General features: G+C 40.4%; 1 protein-coding gene and 1 pseudogene across 4 annotated transcripts in view; both read left to right on the top strand.

The window, feature by feature from the left end:
- Positions 1-18,036, top strand: part of Ssbp2 (single stranded DNA binding protein 2) — a 257,999-nt gene that overhangs the window by 12,274 nt on the left and 227,689 nt on the right. The window lies entirely within an intron of this gene.
- On the top strand, positions 17,101-17,628 carry LOC101986858 (annotated as a pseudogene).

Below are 18,036 nucleotides of genomic sequence, written 5' to 3'. Positions count from 1 at the left end.
ATGCCATCTGAGGAAACTCAGGGAATTGTGCACCCTGTGTCCAGACTATGGAGTGTTCAGAGAGGTTTAAATGCCATCTGAGGAAACTCAGGGAATTGTGCACCCTGTGTCCAGACTGTGGTGCTCATTTTAACCATTATTACTCAGTGTGTTTCTTTGTTTGACCCAGGAGAGGGGAAACATGAATGTGAGTGATACAGGGTTGGGGTGGGAAGCAGGAGAATGCTTGGGTTGTTCTGTTGATATACAGCCATGATTTTTAGTTGGAATGGGAACTAACAGAAAATACAGGAGAGGTTGAAGGAAGATTAGAAGCAATTTACACCTGCTAAAAGGGTGGATAGACTCATATTCTTTAGCTGATATCTGAGGCTTACCATCTTGGATATAATGCTTATAAAAAGGAAGATACTCATTAGGAGCTCAGGCTTCATTCTTTGTGTAGCACTGACAAATTAACTGTTTAAGTGACTTTTCTTGGTAAACTTTGGAATCACAAATAAATAGGAAAATATAATAACTAGAAAAAATACCCACCTGTAGTTATGAGTTTCCTTTATCTGTTGTCTCTCCCAATGAACTTGTTTCCTGCTGATATGTTTACTTGTTTGCTTTTGAACAAGGGCTTCTGGACAGGCCCATGTGGTTCAGAAGTATTACAACCATACTGAAGTCTATTACCAACAATTTCTCTGGAAATGGCTACTAGAAAGAATAAAAACAATTCCTTTGTTATTTTTTCATTATGTACTCTTTGTTGCTTATGACTAGATTAAAATTATGAGATGATTACATTATATCAGATCATTTAAAGTAATGGCAGTTAATAGGAAACTATTGCAGTGTTTCAGTATACATTTTTTAAACCCTGAATTAAACTTAGTGATTGATATTATTATTCCTTCATTTAAGATTGCCATGGAAAAACTTGATGCCTGTCATAAAATACCCATCACACACAAATATATACATAATATGCAGTACTCAGTTCATTTTGGGTAAACCTTGCTAATTCATTTTGAATTCAGATTGTATTGAGTAAGTTATGTGAATTGTATTCAGGGCCAGAAAGATGGGGAAGATATAGGCAAGTTTTCCCAGAAACATTAAAAGAAGTTGAGGCCGTTCTTTAAAGCAGTGATATCACCCATATGAAAACTGATAATACAGCAGGTGCCGTGACAATGACAGCTGACTAGCTGTTCCTGTGTTAGTGTTGGGCCCAGCACTGTGGCTTCCTCAGAGGGATACTGAAAAGTGTTGAATGAAGATATGTGCAGGATTAAAACCTGGAGGGGGCAATCCAGCTATTAGAAAGAATTTAGTGCTTCAGTCAGAACAGTTAGCAGAATCTAGGGAAAGCTATGGTCGCTGGAAAGGCCAGCCTCCCGGAGCTGTGCTCTGACAAGGACCATTGCCACTGTCAGCCAGCAGGGAGGAGCCTGGGGCTGCTGCTGCTGCTCTCCTCTGGTGCCAGAGGTCAAGGAATTTCGGTGCTGCACAGTCCTTAGAGATAAGCCTCCCAGGTCTGTGGAAGGGTGGAAGCTCCAGTGATCTCAGGAGACAAGGGAAGCAAACAACACAATATTGAGGCTTTGATTATGTTTTTAACTCTGGAACCAAGCCTCCCAGTTCTTTGTGTAGAACAATCTTAAGGAAATAGAGCTTCAAAAGTCATTTCTACCAAAGTAGCATTTAAAATTAGCTTAAAAATGTCTCTGGGTATATATTTTTATGTGTTGTGAGATGGGAATTACATTAGTCCTGCTTCCTATTATCTATTTCTTTATCTATTAAAAACTGGAGTGCACCATTTGTTCTGTGTTAGCCTCAGTTGAACACTCCTAAGTCACACCAGTTAGTTCAGCCGTCTCTGCCCACTCATTCAGACCCAAAGATAGTTTGGGGGAAATTGTGTATGTAGGACTTCGAGGAGGTACTAGAGCTGAGAAGGGATGGGGCAGAGATGTACTATTTAGAAGCAGAAAGTGCTTGTGTTTCGAGTATTGTGCCAGATGCTTCTGATAGTTGATTTCATAGTTGATTTCATGTTGCTAATGAAGGAAACCAAGACTGTCATAAACCACACTTGACAGAGTTGGTTTAGCTCCATGTCCAGGTTTAGCTTATTCGCTTAACAGTGACTTCATGGAGTATGAAATTCAAACATAAATATGAATTTATCTTTAGTGTTTAGCTTGATGAAGTTTTACCAACAACATACAGGTGTAATAAGCACCCATAAGAAGAAAAAAGCTCAAAAAGATCATGTATGTCTTGCCCTGCTCGACTTCTACCAGTGTAGGTTAGTTTTGGGCCTTTTCTAGGGCCTGGGTGTCCTTCTGTTATTTTTCATTTGAAGACAGGAGAAAGGGAATGCTTTCTTGGGGAAATGCAGAAGGGAAAAAGGAAATTGAAGATAAGCCATGGAGAATATTTAAAAGTCAGGTAGATCAAGAGATTGAGATTTAGACTGAACAAGATCAGCAAACAGAAATGAGGGGACCTTGGAAAACTTGGCATCACATGTCGAGAGGGGAGTTTCCAGAAGGGAGGTGTGGGCTAACTTGGCCAGGTCTGGAAGAGACAGTAAGATGTTAAACAGGACTGGATATTAGGATCATGAGTCCTTCTGTGACCTGAATGAGAAAAGCTCCAAAGGAGTAAGCTCCTCAGTTAGCATGCATGCAGTGGGCTCCTGTTGTTGATTTTCTTTTTCTTGTTGGACAGAATCTCACTATATAGGTATAGTCCTCGCTGACCAGGAACACACAGAGATCTACCTGCCTTTGTCTCTGCCTCCTGAGTACTGAGATTAAAGTAACATGCATAACCATGCCCAATCAGTATTAATATTTTGGGAAGTGGAGATAAGGCAAAGAAACAGAGATGTCAGGAATGGAAAGCATTTCCTTGAGAAAGAACAAGCAGAAAAGACTAACTGCAAGGAGATAGGGTTGGTCTTACTTGATGTGGTTTCTGGTGGGAACTGTGACAGGTGTTGTTATTGCTATGCTCCACTTTGTTGTACTTTAAGTTTTATTAAAGAATGACAATAATGGGTCACTGTAGGGTATGGGAAAGAAAGCCAATAAGTGGATTTTTTTCCTTTAGTAGCTAGACATTGAAGGTGACAGTGTATAAATTTTTAAAATGAATTTTAGGATGGGTTACATTGTTAACTTTTGTCAATTGATTTTTAAAAGCTTTCTGAATCTTAGATTAGAATAAATGGATCGTTTCCAAGAGATAATTGGGAAATGATTGTGGTATAGTTAAGAAAACTAAATTAGTAACTGCTTGCTGTGCCTTCCAGTGTTTAAATCAAATGCTTTATGAGAAAAATTAATTTATGAAATGCAGGTAAGGAACATTATTGTGTAACAGTTTTTCCCAAGATTAAAACATTGTATCCTGTAGGAAGCTCCTTAGCCAGGAAGGTATACAACTTAAAATAGCTCCAGGAAGTCTCTGAAACAGACAAGATTCACTAGATCCCTCCCTGCCAGAGTAAGCAATAAAAGCTGAGCTGCTAGTCACTTGGGAAGGACACTCTCCAGTCTGTTGAGCAGCCTGCAGGCTGTGTTCCAACTTCTCAGCTTTTGTGAGCTGCCATTCATGCTGGGGTGGGCCTTCGTGATGCAGCTGTCTTTGAGTCATTTCTGCTTCTGGAAGTAATCACAATAAAGTACATTAGTTCACCAAGATGGACTTTGGTGCTGTCTGTACTTTGGTCTGTTGTAGGTCTCCTATCTAGAGTGAGTAGATGTATGAGTTGTATCTCTCCATCACACAAGAAGGAAGACAGTAAAAATAACCATATGACCTTTTACATGTTTTCAGATATCCACTCATGCCTGGGAACTTTGAAGTATTGTTTAATAAAAACAAAAAAAACAGAGCAACCCAGTTGAATAAAGCCCCATGAATAAAATCCACCCTCTTTTAAAAAATATTTACTGTCATGCAACATGATTGGTACAGATAATTTTGTATATGTAGTGAGGCCTCATGAAGAACTGAGTACTCCACAGAAGGGTGCACAAGATGGAGAAGCCTTGGCTCTTGTATGTGCTTGAGTTCTTGGATCATAGTTTTCTGAAAGTCTCATATTTATTTACTTTTTTAAATAAGTTTTTCGACACTGTTCTCCTCTGTATAACAGTTCTGGCTGTCCTGGAACTCACTTTGCAGGTCAGGCTGGTCTCAAACTCACTGTGATCCACCTGCCTCTGTCTCCCAGTGCTGGCGTGTGCCACCACCACCCAGCTGAAAGTCTCACTTCTTCATACATAGGTGTGTAATCATTTCACTATTTTGCTTCAGTCAGAGCACACAGCCAGAGAGAAACATAATGGGCTGACAAAAGAGAGGACTGTGACAAAGAAACGAAAACCTTCTTAAAATCATGAATTTCAGAAGAGCTACTTAATTATTGTATTATTACGTGCAGTACTGGGGAGAGAACCTAGGGCCTTACACATGTTAGGCCCTACTCTACCACGGTGCTACACCTTCTAGTCCAAGAACCAGTTTTTCTGAATCTATTGCCAGCTTCTCTGAAGCATCTTTTAATAAAGGTGTATTTTAAGACTAGTTTTGGGAATATACATTAATCTTACAACATTAGGTGGAGGCTGGAGGATCAGGAGTTCAAGAACAGCCATGACTGCATGATTCCAGGTCAGCCTGAACCTTTTCACAATGTTCTCCCCCAATAAAAAAGTCAAATAAAGGTGTGAGTGAGGGGAAGAAGGTAAGAAAAGTTAATAATAAGATTATCATGGTCGGGAACAGAATGGAAAAAGCGCGAGGGATGAAGACAAAAGACAGTAATGCTTATGGACATTGTTCATTTTTCCAGTTCCTGATAAATACCTCCTTTAGAAGCAAAGTTAAAAAAGTTTAAATTATGCCATCCATTCCCGCACTCACTAAATATTTATTCAGGGTTTCACTGTTTGCCAGGCACTGTACAAGGCAGTGGGGATCCAGCAGTGAGAAGTGAACTTGGCATAGGAACAGTGTGTGCTTGGGAGGCGGCCAGATGGATCCTGTGAAGAAACAGAAAGTTCAATCCTGCTGTGGCCTGTGTCGCAGGGAGGGGCACTTAGGGAGGGTAGGAGAGATTCAGAGAGGAGCCACAGCTTGTTCTGGAAAGCCATGGGTTAATTCAGAATGCCCTTCCCTAGTCTGGGGCCTACTCTGGAGTTTTTAAGTAGTCAAGGGACCCCAAGTTTGTGTTTTTCCACCCTGAAAGCAGGAAGCACGCAATCTGCAGTGTTGAACAGAGCAAGCTCTTCTTGTGGGTCCTAGCGCGGCACAGTGGACTGGTGGGCGCAGTTGTCGTTTGTCTAGTGTAGGGTGTGCTGAGAGGGGAACGGGACTGTAGAGGGATGGGAAGTTGGCTTCTTTCCTCATGTGTTTTCTGATATGATAAAACTTCATAAAATGCATTGTGAAGAACTGGTAAATGTCAGTTTCTTACTAAGAACTGTTTTATTATTTGAAAGTTTGAATTAAAAAATGTAAGTTACAAGTTGGAAAAAGTTCTGTGTGTTTAAAGTAGAGAATAAATGCTTGATATATCCCATGACTGATTAAAAGTTTGAAATGCAGCTGAGAATATTTGGGCTATTTTTTATACTGTTATAAAAATACAGTAAGTTCAGTTGTATAAGTATATTTAATATGTGTAGTATATATGTCTCCAGTAGGAGACAGAGCTTATACTCACTGGTATTCTAAGCAAACCATATATGTACATAGTTTTCTATATTAACTAGTTTAGCATGCTTATATTCCCTTAAGATCAACTATAGAAAACATGTGCAAATAAACTCAAATTTATTCTTGAATAAGGTTCTGTATTAATCTGAAAAACATTCCTCCAAGGACAAAGATTTTGGTCTCAGCAGTAAATCAGTTACTGACAGGGAGGTGACAATGCCACTGACCCTGTGCACCGTCTTCACGCATCTCGTGTGTGTCCCGTTTAAGAGGAAGAAGACATTTCTACTCGCTTTCCCAAGGCTTTCTAAGCCATTTCCTTTGCTGGCTGAGAACTCATATGCAGGATAGCAGCATTTCTCGGTGTAGTGCATAGTCTCTTTATTTTGATTGTCCTCTTGATAATACCAGTGACTTTGAGTTGTTTCTCATTAGAGTGCTCCATTGTCGTTAGAATAGACTGAGAGAGGGAGACAGTTCTGTCAAACTGCAGACTAACCAAGGTGAAGAATATCATAGTCTAGGTTTGCCACCTCTTTAAGACATTAAATAGTTAAGGTTATTGTTATTGTCTACTCTAAATTTCCCTAGGTTATTGCCAGTATGGAAGCGGTGGAACGTATTAACCATTGACCTGTTTTTATCTGTGTACTTAAGAAAAGGCAAAGAAGCAGGTGTAGCTTGTTTCTGTATCATCTACTACTTCATTTATGTATCTTTGGTTGTTTGAGACAGGGTTTCTCTGTAGCCTTGGTGTCTGTCCTGGAACTAGCTCTTGTAGACGAGGCTGGTCTCATACTCACAGAGATCCACCTGCCCCTGCCTCCCGAGTGCTGGGATTAAAGGTGTGCGCCACCACCGCCTAGCACACTTATGTATCTTTAACTTAACAAAGCAAGGGGTATTGATCTAGTCAGAAAATGACATCCTTATGCCTGTTTACTAATACAACTGGGATTTTTTTTCCTCAGGTAACTATAAGGATTCCTCTTTCTTTGAGAGAATGGCTTCATATCTTTCTAAAAATGCATGGCTATTTAGCTAGATTTTATTATGTATTACTTAGTATCTGGGGCTTGCATGCAGACAGAAGTCGTTGCTGTCACTGGGGCTTATGGGAGCACTGTCAGCTAATTTTATTGCTACAGGTACCGTCTTTCTGGTTGTTGATTTCACTTACTGTGACTAAGACGGACCCATTTTTCAGCTGTTTTAATATTACAGGAGAGCTATGTTTTCCTTTATGCTTGCTTTTTGCTGTGACTTCCATGTTATTTTGTCCATTCGGTAGAATCTTGAGGTTAGTGAGCCTTCATTTTTTTTCCCTGCATTTTTTTTCCCTGCATTTTGTGACTAACATCAAAATGATCATAACACATCAGACATTATCTGTTATTGAGGAATTCTGGACATACTTATCTTGCTTGATGAAGAAAGGGTACAATACTTAATAAGTGTTTAAAATGTTATAAGTTTAAATCCTTTGAAATTATTTAAGTTGAAGAGTTTAAGTTGAATTATCTTCTAATAGCCCCTTCTAATGATGAGAAAATTATTGATTCAGGTCTTTAAAAAATTTGACATTTTAATTTTCTGCTTTTTAGATAATATTTTTGAAATTATAATTAAATTCCTCCCACAAGTCCTGAATATATTGTAAAAAGGGACATTCTTGTGAAAAGCAACAGAATAGGAAAGCAAGTAAACTGTTTCTGGTAGATACGATTTAGAGCTTCATTGAATAAATTCAGTTTGTGGGATTCCCCTTAATCTGAACATATAAAAGCAAGACAGTTTTATTTAAAATAATGAAGATATTGTTTATGGCACAATAAGAGGAACTGCAGAGTGCTCGGTAATGCCCTTCACTGCCTGTGGGTCCACACTGCAAAGATAACATCAGTCATCTCTATCTTATCAGTTAGGAACACTCACCTTTAATGTTTTTATATTGAAAGTATTTATGTATTTTATGGATCATGAATTTTACCTCTTTATTTTGAAGATGGTAAATTGTAGTTTTCATATTTAGAAGCACACACACACACAAAAAGAAAAGAAAACAACACAGACAAGGTGGTAACACGCCATTGTTCTTACAGTTTCTGAAATGCATGTATTTTACCGTTTTGAGTATGTCTTTCCACTTTGACTGTGGTGTTTTAAGTGCCCAGACTTCCAGTTCCTATCAGTGATGGTTTTTGGCTGGATGTAGATGGAGACTAAAAGACCATCCTCTGGACCAGTGTGGAGGCCTGGAGACCAGTGCTTCAGTGCTCTGAGAGCTGAGACAGCTGGTTTTGTTCACCTGACCCGATAATTGAGATGAGGACATAAGTTCTCCTTATCCATTCAGGATTTTATCCTATTACATTCCCAAGCTGTATATAACTAAAATGAGTAAAACAAAACACCAGCGCACACACAGACACACACACCAACACACATACACCAATACACATACTAACACACACCAACATACACACCAACACACACACACCAACATACACACTCCAACAAACACACAGTACACACACACCAACACACACCGATACACACATACACACACACACACCAACACACACCAATACACACATACACACACACACCAACACACATATGCACACATAACACATGCACACACACTATTATATATTATCTTTTCAAAGAATCTGCAAACAAGAGGGAAAGGAAAAGTGTCTTATTTATGTGGTTATTGCTTTGGAGTTATTGAAACTTCGAGGTCAAAGACAGTTATATCAATTACAAGTCTATTGGGATAAGGTAATTGACCTATTTTTAAGGTTCTTATTAAAATGGTTGCTGGAATTCTTGAAGTAGACAAGCCATTTTAGCCCAGAACTTAGGAAGTAGCTAGGAAATCTTTCCTCTTACTTGGCATGAAGAGAATTCCCACTGAATGTTGTCAGAGATTCAGTTGGCTTAGTGACGTCAGAGGTTTCGAAAGTGCTGATAGATATGATGATTACCTTAGAGGGCAGGACTTCCATCTCAGGAACACGTGAGTGTGACATTTCTCTACATCTGCGCTCATCGAAGAAAGATAAAGGACAAATGTATGATATTTTTAGTGAACTACTAAGATACTTGAGTTAAGAGTTGAAAAACCATAATGGTGTTAGCTAATCGCTCCATAATTTTGATGCTAGTGTTATGACCTTTGATTAGTATTTATTGAATGTTTCCCTTTTGAGTGATGAGGGAATCATTAGGAAATGCTCAATTTTTAGTAAAAGTATGTAGATGAGTATTTCCGTAAAATTAATGTTTTAGTCCATAATAGTAGGTGGAGTAGTTACAGCTCTGCTTATAGGGTGCTTGTTAGATACTTTATATGTGGTTTCTGTAAGCCAGCAACTTTGTGAAGGTTGGGCAATATATCCCCTCTTACAATATGGTGTGCAGACTTCGCTCATTGTGACAGGCTTGGGATTTGAACTTAGGTCTATCAGTAGCTACAGGTAGCAGTGTTCTCACTCTACTTTTCTGCCTCTTAAATTAACACTTATGTTGTCTGGAAAACTCACTTCTGATGCACACTTTGCTTTCCCAGTGACGCTGGTTAAATGAGGTGTTAGTATAATAAGGTGCTAATTGAATGGTGCATAGAGCAAGTGCAAAAGAAATTAAAGAAGGAAAAGGGTGTGTCAGGGAAACTGCTTGGCATAGTCATGGGACGTTAGATCATTCAGTTAGTGCTGTGGAAGTGTTGTGCATACTGGACCTGGTAGGATATGCGGGATGCAAATAAAAAACAAGGGGAAGACAGGCAGAGGATATTTGTTTTGGAGAAACTAATTATTAGAAGTTTAAAAATGTTGTTCTATCCTGAAGGAAGCAAGGCAGCCTTGCGTGAGTAGAAGAGAGAGTGCATATTGAAGGACAGTAGGTTGCTACCTAGAACAAGCTCTGTTTAGGCCGTGTAGCATTGTGCTTCTGTGGGTGCCAAGACCAGTGGCATTGTGGGACTAAATGCTATTTAGGAAGCTTGAATTCCAGTGGCAGTGCTCAGTTGTAAATTCCAGTAGTAGAGCATTGGTATAGCCAGAAGGCATCTCTGGCCCTGGGCTTGGTGTCTACCTCTTTGTGTGCTGCCCTGAGCTTAGGTTGTCATTCCATGCACTGTACTTAAGGTCTGGAGTTAATGTACAGTACTCACTACAGCTTCTGTTGCGTCTCTGTGCATCTGTTTCATGACTTGCACCTGTTGATATCTCATCTGGCCCTCAGGTGGCTACCTTGGTTGCCTGTAACTTCTATCAGTTTGTGTGTAAATATGAGATATCTTTAAAAATGTAAAGTTCAATTATTTTCATATGTTCTTTAAGCACATAGCCTTAAAAGTGACTGCACAGTATTTTTAGTGTAGCTGTATTTTGATATTAAGTTGTCACATGAGGCGCATATGGAATATTCTGTTAATGGAAATATGTTGGTGCTAAAAACATCTCATATTTTGGGGTACTTCAGATTAAATTTTTTCTCATTTTATTTTTTATTCCTTTTATATGAATAGGTGTTTTGTACCCAACGAGGCCAGAAGAGGGAGTGGGATTCTCTGGGACTGGAGTTGTATGTAGATGGTTATTGACAACTTGGGTGCTGGGAATCAAACCTAGGTCCTTTAACTGCAGAGTTATCTCCTCCTGGCCTGTAGTCTGATTCTGGGGCAAGGAACACTCCACCTATATTATTGTGAACTCTCTTTCCTCCACTCCATTGACAGTGGTATTGAGAAGACATTTTTATCACATTTCCTTATTCCCCCTCCCCACCATGTGTGTTTTCGTATGCCGTAACACGTGGAGGTCAGAGGATAGGTCAGGGAGGCAGTTTTTTCCTTCACCTGTGGGTAAAAGATTTGGACTCTTCTTTGTCAGACTTTGTAGCAGGGGCCTTTAATGGCTGCTTGGTCCTTGGTGTAAGCCTCAGTTTTCCAGTCCGGTATTTGCAAGTTGAGCATTGTGACTTCCGTGCTCACCTCGGATCATCAGGGAATTGGTTCTCTTACATACTTGTGTCTGTTACTGCTTCCTTGCTGCTTTCTCTCTTGGAACCTCACCATCCTCAGACTTCTGCTTCATGTCACAGCCCAGCACCAGCTGCTGTGGCCACCCTTAGTTGTGCTCCAGGACTTTCTTCTGCTGTATTATTGTTCATAGCATCTAACACAATGCAGTGTATTAGTTATAATTTATTTGTTGATTTTATTTGCTCAAGCTCTTGTTTTGCAGCTGCATCTCCTGCACAGGAAGCAGTAGCTGCTCAATAAATATCTGCAGAATGTGCTTGTTTCCTTGCCACTCCTTAGCAGGATACCCATGAAGATCAGAGACATAGCTTCTTGCTGATTTACATGCTGTAATTAGCTCCTTAGTTTCATCTCTGCCCCCTCCTTTGGTAAGAAGTCTTATTTTCACTAGTGAAGTCACCACAGTGCAACATGCAAATCAGCACTCCTGGCTTGTTTCTGTGCTCTGCAGAAAACTTTGTCTCTGATGTCACAAATCCCACTGTATTTTGTTCCGTTTGTTTTGCGCTTTCATTTTGTATATATCGGTCTATGATCCTGTGAGAATTTGCCTGCATATGGGGTATAAGGTGTGGTTTTAGTTTCTTCTGGAGAATGCTGCAATTGACAAAACTCTCCCTCACATGAATTCCTTCCCATAGTTCATTGAGCAACCCTTAAGTCATCAGGAAGATTAAAAAAAATTCATTTTTGCGTGTGTACCTCAGAGTCTCCAGAGTTGAAATTATAGGCAGTTGTGAGTAGCCCACTGATGGTGGCTGAATACCTAACTTGGGTCTTAAGAAAAGAAGCAAGTGCCATTAAGCCGTGTCAGCTTGCCAGTTCCCGAGGAAGACCTTGTATCTATCTCTATCTCCTGTTTTGTGTTGGAAGTGACAGGAAATGGCTATGGAGGGGTTATCATGAAACCCTTAAAGGTATATCTGTACTCTGATGGTTCTCATTAGAAAGTAGGAGCTCCAGCTCAGTCCTTCACTTTTTGGAGTCCAAATTCTGTTCTGCTTATGTCTTTTAAAATATATGTTTTATTTATGTGTGTATGAACTTGTTAGTGTGCACATGTATGTGCAGGTGCCCTGGGAAGACAGAGTATTGTATCCTCGGGAGCTGGAGATGCAGAGGGCTGTGAGTCACCTGATGTGGGCGCTGAAAACAGAATTCCATTGGATGAACTCCAAGGGCTCCTGATGGCTGAGCCATCCCTCCAGCCCTCCATTTATGTCTTATGTACGCATACAACATGGATGCTCACAAACTGAAAATAGCCTGCGGATACTCTGTATTTTTTCATGAGGACTGCAAATAGAAGCAAAATGGGATAGGGGAAAATAAGTTCATATCCTTTCTCCCAGCAATAATAGTTTCTGAGCTGGAAATGTTCTTCAGAAGGTAAATAAGTTACTTGGAAATATTTTAGGTTCAGTATCAAACATTGTCTAGAAGGATTAAATTGATGATTGATTATTAAGCATAGGAATTGAAGCAGCATGTCCAGATGCTCTGACCAATCATCCTTCAAGTGTAGGCTTAATATTGTTGTTAGGTCTATTCTGAGTTATTCAGGAGTGATGGATTTTAGTTGTCTGTCCTGTAAGCATAAATAATAAAAACCCAGAGACAGATATTGGGGTTCAAGCAGCTAATCCATAGAGAGTTCTTACCTCTACCAAGGCTCAGCTAAACAAAGGGGCGATCCTGTCCTTAGCATGACTGCAGACTGTAATGCTCTCAGACTGTAGAGAGCTCTTGTCTCCTCCTGCCTTATATTCCTCTCTCCACCCAGCCATATCACTCCTGTCTTCACCTCCCTAGTGCTGGGACTAAAGCCCTGTGACTCCCAAGTTCTGGGATCACCTTTGTGTGAGTTCTGTTTCTCTTTTTAGACAGATTCAATCTTGAGTAGCCTTGAGTTCTGGGATTAAAGGTGTGCACCACCACTCCGTGGCCTCTAGTAGCTTAGTTCTGCACTCTGATCCTCAGGCAAGCTTTATTTATTAAAACACAGATAAAATACCACCTTACTGTCCATTCTCTTGTGGAATGATACTATTTTTTCCTGGGTCAGGTGTATGATGAATGGTTGATAAATACTGAGCCTATTTGAATATCAAGCATGCGATTATGAAAATGATATAGAAAGATGCAAATTTCTTATTGTTGATGAGCTATATTTGTGTATATGCTTTAACCTGATTTGGTTTTATTTTTACATGGAATACACAGTGAATTCTTACCAGTAAAAAAATCAATATAGAGGTTTAAGATTTTCCTCTGCCTTAACTGCTGCTGGACTGAATGATGACTGAAGTCACATTGTGAATTCTAAAAGCGATAATTGATTGCGTCTTAAAGTAGAACAGAATCCCACTTGGAAGCTTAGAAACTGAGGAGAGAGGGAATGCCTTGGTAGTCCCCAAGTCAGTTTCTGTTGGACTATAAATACTAGTGATGCCTTTGAAATCTGGAGGTGTGATCTTTTTTTTTCTGTGTTCCTTTGGTTGTATTTTTAATGTAGGCATCCAAATAATAGCTCCTGGTTGTCACCTGCAAAGCTTAGAGACGTGACCTTCTAGTGCCCAGTTTTTATATTTGATTCTCATTTCATGGTGTGATTTCTTCAGTTGTGGCAAATACTGTCACTGTTTTGATGATCTTGGATACGATTTCAAGTTCGGATGTAAATGATGAATCAAGGGAAGACGATTTGCAGTGACTCCTTCCACACATCTATCACTATTGCATGATAGTGGCAACCCAAGGTGGAGGGAGGAGTGCTCTCAGGGCAGAAGGCAGCTGTGGTTTAGCTGGTGGCTGCTGCTGTTGCTCAAGCTTGTGTGTGTGAGCTCTGGTCACAGAGGTGCAGTCTGGGTATGTAATTATATTTTTATTTTCTGTAACTTATAAAGCTGTGGCATTTTGGAGTCTTGCTGGCCTAAAGGGTGAGCTGATTCCTCCTGGTAGCATATGATTCCCTTGTGCACTTTCAGATGTAAGGCTGCCTATCTAGCGTAGCCTAGTATTGCCTTATTGAACTCTTTCGGACTGAGCTGCTACCTCTCTCTAACTGAGCTGATAACACTCAAGGACCAGGCTCTAGGTAAGCAGGGGCAGGACTTGCATCTTGAATCTGTTGAAATTATTTGAGCCAGCCAGCCCTAACCTATTTACCTCACCCTAACATCATAAAGGCATGTGCCATTCCTTTCTTCCACTCATTGTACCCTCAAACTGACCTTTTTCTAAGCAGCCTTGGGTAGAGCGGCAGGCCCTTTTCTCTTAGGCACAATAGGCTAGCCAGCCCTCCCTTTCCACTCGATTTTTTTTTTCTTATTTTCTTTTCAAGTGATAGTAGTAGTTGTATAGATCAGATTGGCCTGGAATCTTCCTTTAAGCCATGGTTGGTCCTGAACTTTTTATCCCTTGGCCTAAGCCTTCTGTGCATGGGGGATATGCATCTCCACACTCAGCTAAACTTCTCTTTTTAAAGCACTTGTCTGTGTCTTGTTTTTTTTTTTGTTCTCAGTGAAAGTAAATTTCTGTATATACAGAACACGATATCAGTTGTCCCCTAGACGACTTGGGCCTTCTTACTCAAGCCCAAAGTCAAACTGTGTTGGAAGGCCCTGGATTCTCACAGTGTCCACTGTGGACAGTGTAAGCTCATGGAAGACCCTCTTGAGAAGTGTCATTTTGACTGGGTTAAGATAGTAACTCTTCTCTTTGTTTGGCTTAGCTCTTGGAGGAGGTGGGGTCTGTAGTAGAAATGGGGAAGAAAGTGGTGGCTTTAACTCCTGGAGAAGGTGAGCCCGAGCACACAGGAAAGCTCAGCAGCTGCCGCCACTGCGGAAGGCACAGGGCTGGGTCCCTCATGGTGCTGCTGTGACCTGGAGTCGGTCTCTGAGTTTCTGCAGCAGAGTTGGTTATCATACTTTGTTTTGAAAGCTCTAGAGCCTTATCTACTCTACTGTACAAGCTAGACTGCTTCAGGAACAACGCGGGAAGAACAGACATAAGTGCTTGCTGAAGAAAGAGATACAGCTTTTTGCCAAGAGTATATTTTTTAAAATGAAAACATAAATGAAGACTTGGACAAAACCTATAGACTTCATTTTCATTAAATATCAATTACATTTTAAGAAAGGAATTTCTTGCAGGAGGTTTATAGCAACATATAAATAGAAATGGCCTTAGAAGTTAACATTAGGATCTCTGTTGTCTAAACTGCTTTTCTTAGTGTAGGAAGCACAGATTTATTTACTGTGGCATTATTTGTAGCTAAATAGTAGGGATAACCCTCAGTGCCTTTCTTTTCTAGATCCCCCAAGTAATGAAATCTCATTAAATATTACAACTTATATTTCTGTGAATGTCTGGAATAGAAAAAATATATTCTTATCATAGATGTATTAAGTATGAGTATTCTAGAACAATTTCCTTTGAGCTAGCTTAGTGAAGCTGAGTCCTTCACCTTCCACTGATTTCCTTTGATGCAGACCTCTCTCTGTAGCAGAAGTTTCTGTCCCATCCAGTCCTGCAGATGTTCAGTTCCAACAAAACACAGAGGATTATATAGTTATAAACTGTTTAACCTATTACACACAGTCTTTTTTTTTTTTTTTTTTTTTGGTTTTTCGAGACAGGGTTTCTCTGTAGCTTTTTGGTTCCTGTCCTGGAACTAGCTCTTGTAGACCAGGCTGGCCTCGAACTCACAGAGATCCGCCTGTCTCTGCCTCCCGAGTGCTGGGATTAAAGGCGTGCGCCACCACCGCCTGGCATACGCTCAGTCTTATTATTAACTAGCTCTTACAACTTAAATTAACTGATAATTCTTTTCCGTGTTTAGCCACGTGGCTTGGTACCTTACTCAGTGAGGCATTCTCATCTTGCTTCCTCTACTTTTGGCTAGTGACCGCATGTCTGCCTTCCTTTCCTTTTCCCAGAATTCTATTAGTCTGGCCACGCTGCCTACTTCCTGCCTGGCTACTGGCCAGTCAGCATTTTCTTAAATCAATACACATGATAAATCTTTGTAGGATACCAGCATTATCTCGCAGCATTCTCTCTCTCTCTCTCTCTCTCTCTCTCTCTCTCTCTCTCTCTCTCTCTCGGTTGCTAGTCTGCTTTGGATGCTTTCAGAACTAGTTGATCTTTCTCCATTTTCCTTCTCTTATCACTGCTATTTTGTCTCAGTTTTTGTATGAATTTTTCTTTTTCAGTCAGCCATGTTGGATCTGATTATTTCATTTAGTTCTCAAAATTCTGTCCTTGTGGTGTATGATGTCCAGTATAGACAGCCCTAGTGATTGTGGTGTGTGCTGTCCTGTATAGACAGCCCTAGTGAGTGTGAGGTATGTGTGCTGTCCTGTATAGACAGCCCTGGTGAGTGTGGGGTGTGCTGTCCTATATAGACAGCCCTGGTGAGTGTGGTGTGTGCTGTCCTGTATAGACAGGCCTAGTGAGTGTGAGGTATGTGTGCTGTCCTGTATAGACAGCCCTACTGATTGTGGTATATATTGCACCATATAGAGAAAAACTGATCATTTCTTTCTTCACCCCCTCTCCTGGTGTTAATTCATAAAATATACTTTCCTGTTCACAATGTGTTGCTCTGGGGTTCTCATGTACCCTTCCTTCCCTTTTTTTTAAAACGATTTTTATTTTAAATACCAATCCCTGTTCCCTCTCCCTCCTCTCCTTCTGTTTCCCCTACCTTCGACCCCCTCACTCTCCAGCCATTCTTCCAGAGGGTGAGGCCTCTCATTGGGAGTCAACAAAGTCTTTCAGATCACTTGAGGCAGGACCAAGACCCTCCTCCCTGTATCTAGGCTAAGCACTTCCTTGTCTTTTAAAGGAATCATTTCTCAGTCACTCCGTAACTTCTGTGAGAGAATAAATGTCATTTGTCACAACCAAAAACTTGTAAATTGTTATGGCTGGGGGGAGATGCTTTGCAGTACAGCTCAGGCTCAGAAGATGGACCTGACAGGTGAGGTGGACAGTGTGCTTCAGCTTTGAATTCACAGCTTTCCTCTTGGAGAGGCCATGACTATGTATGCATCCTTGACTGGTTCCGGTGTCTTTTATGTAGACTGTGCAAATGGTTTAGTGCAGGTATTTTATTTTATGGCTGGAGAGATAACATGGGAAAATCTGAGGGGATATGGAGAATAAAAGCAAAAACTGAATAGAACCATGAAACTTGTTTGCTTGGGAAAAAAGGGTTAAAATAATATAGGAAGGTTAGAATCAGCAGAAAACTTTGAAATAGTGCATTTTATGGCAAATTTCACAGTTACCAAGTGCTAAGTGGGGGGGGGGGTCACGATGGGCAGCAAGATGGCTTCCGCCAGCAGGGTCGTGCAGGTAGTGAAGCCACATACTCCATTACTAAGGTTCCCTGACAGAAGAGACAACCCTAAACTCAGTGCCTCAGACGTTTGAGATCTGCTGGGCTGTCCTCTCACTCCTCTGTAATTTCACAGCATCCTAAAGGAAGCAAATCCCCAGATCTGCTGATGCGCCGGGGCCACCAGACACGGCAGAAATACTAAAAACATTACCTCACAAGTACAGAAGGAAACCTATATCTCAAGAAGAAATGGACTTCATCCAGCGTGGAGGTCCAGAATGATCGCTGTGGCTGCTGTTTGTCGCCAGATAAAAGGATTATCTTTACAATAAAGGACTTCCAAAATGTCAAAGGAAAATTGTATATTAAGCAACCTTAATAAATATTCTGCAAAAAGAATGAAGTGTAGAAACTCTAGATGGCCACTTGTATCTTCTCAATGTATCTTGGTCAGCTTCTCTAGCAAGCTGGCCTGCATACCTATTAAAGTCACATTTTTACAAAAAGAAAACAAAACAAACAACAAAGTGCTAAGTGTACATCATTGTGTTAACCACCAGTGCTACTCCTGGTTACTATGTAAAAAATGTTTTTAATTGAAATAGAATTGTATTCCTCCCCCTCCTTTTCCTCCCTCCAACTTCCCTCAGGTACTTTCTGTCCAGCCCTTCCCACGTCCAAACTGCACTCTTCAGTTGATACCCTCTTTTACATTGACTTATTGTTACATATGTACTTGCATTTATATGCATATGTGATTATACACAAATATATAAATACAGTTTGCTGATTAAATTTTTTTGTTTGTGAGTGTGTTTCAGGGCTGACCACCCTGCACTGACATCCCTGGGAGAGGCTGCTTCACCTCCCAGCTGTCATTCTTTGCCTGTAATTCTTTGTCTAG

This window comes from Microtus ochrogaster, chromosome 19 (genome assembly GCF_000317375.1).
Source record: "Microtus ochrogaster isolate Prairie Vole_2 chromosome 19, MicOch1.0, whole genome shotgun sequence".
NCBI classification, from domain to species: Eukaryota; Metazoa; Chordata; class Mammalia; order Rodentia; family Cricetidae; genus Microtus; species Microtus ochrogaster.
The sequence above is the reverse complement of the archived record's forward strand: the minus strand, read 5'-3'. Positions and strand labels throughout refer to the sequence as shown.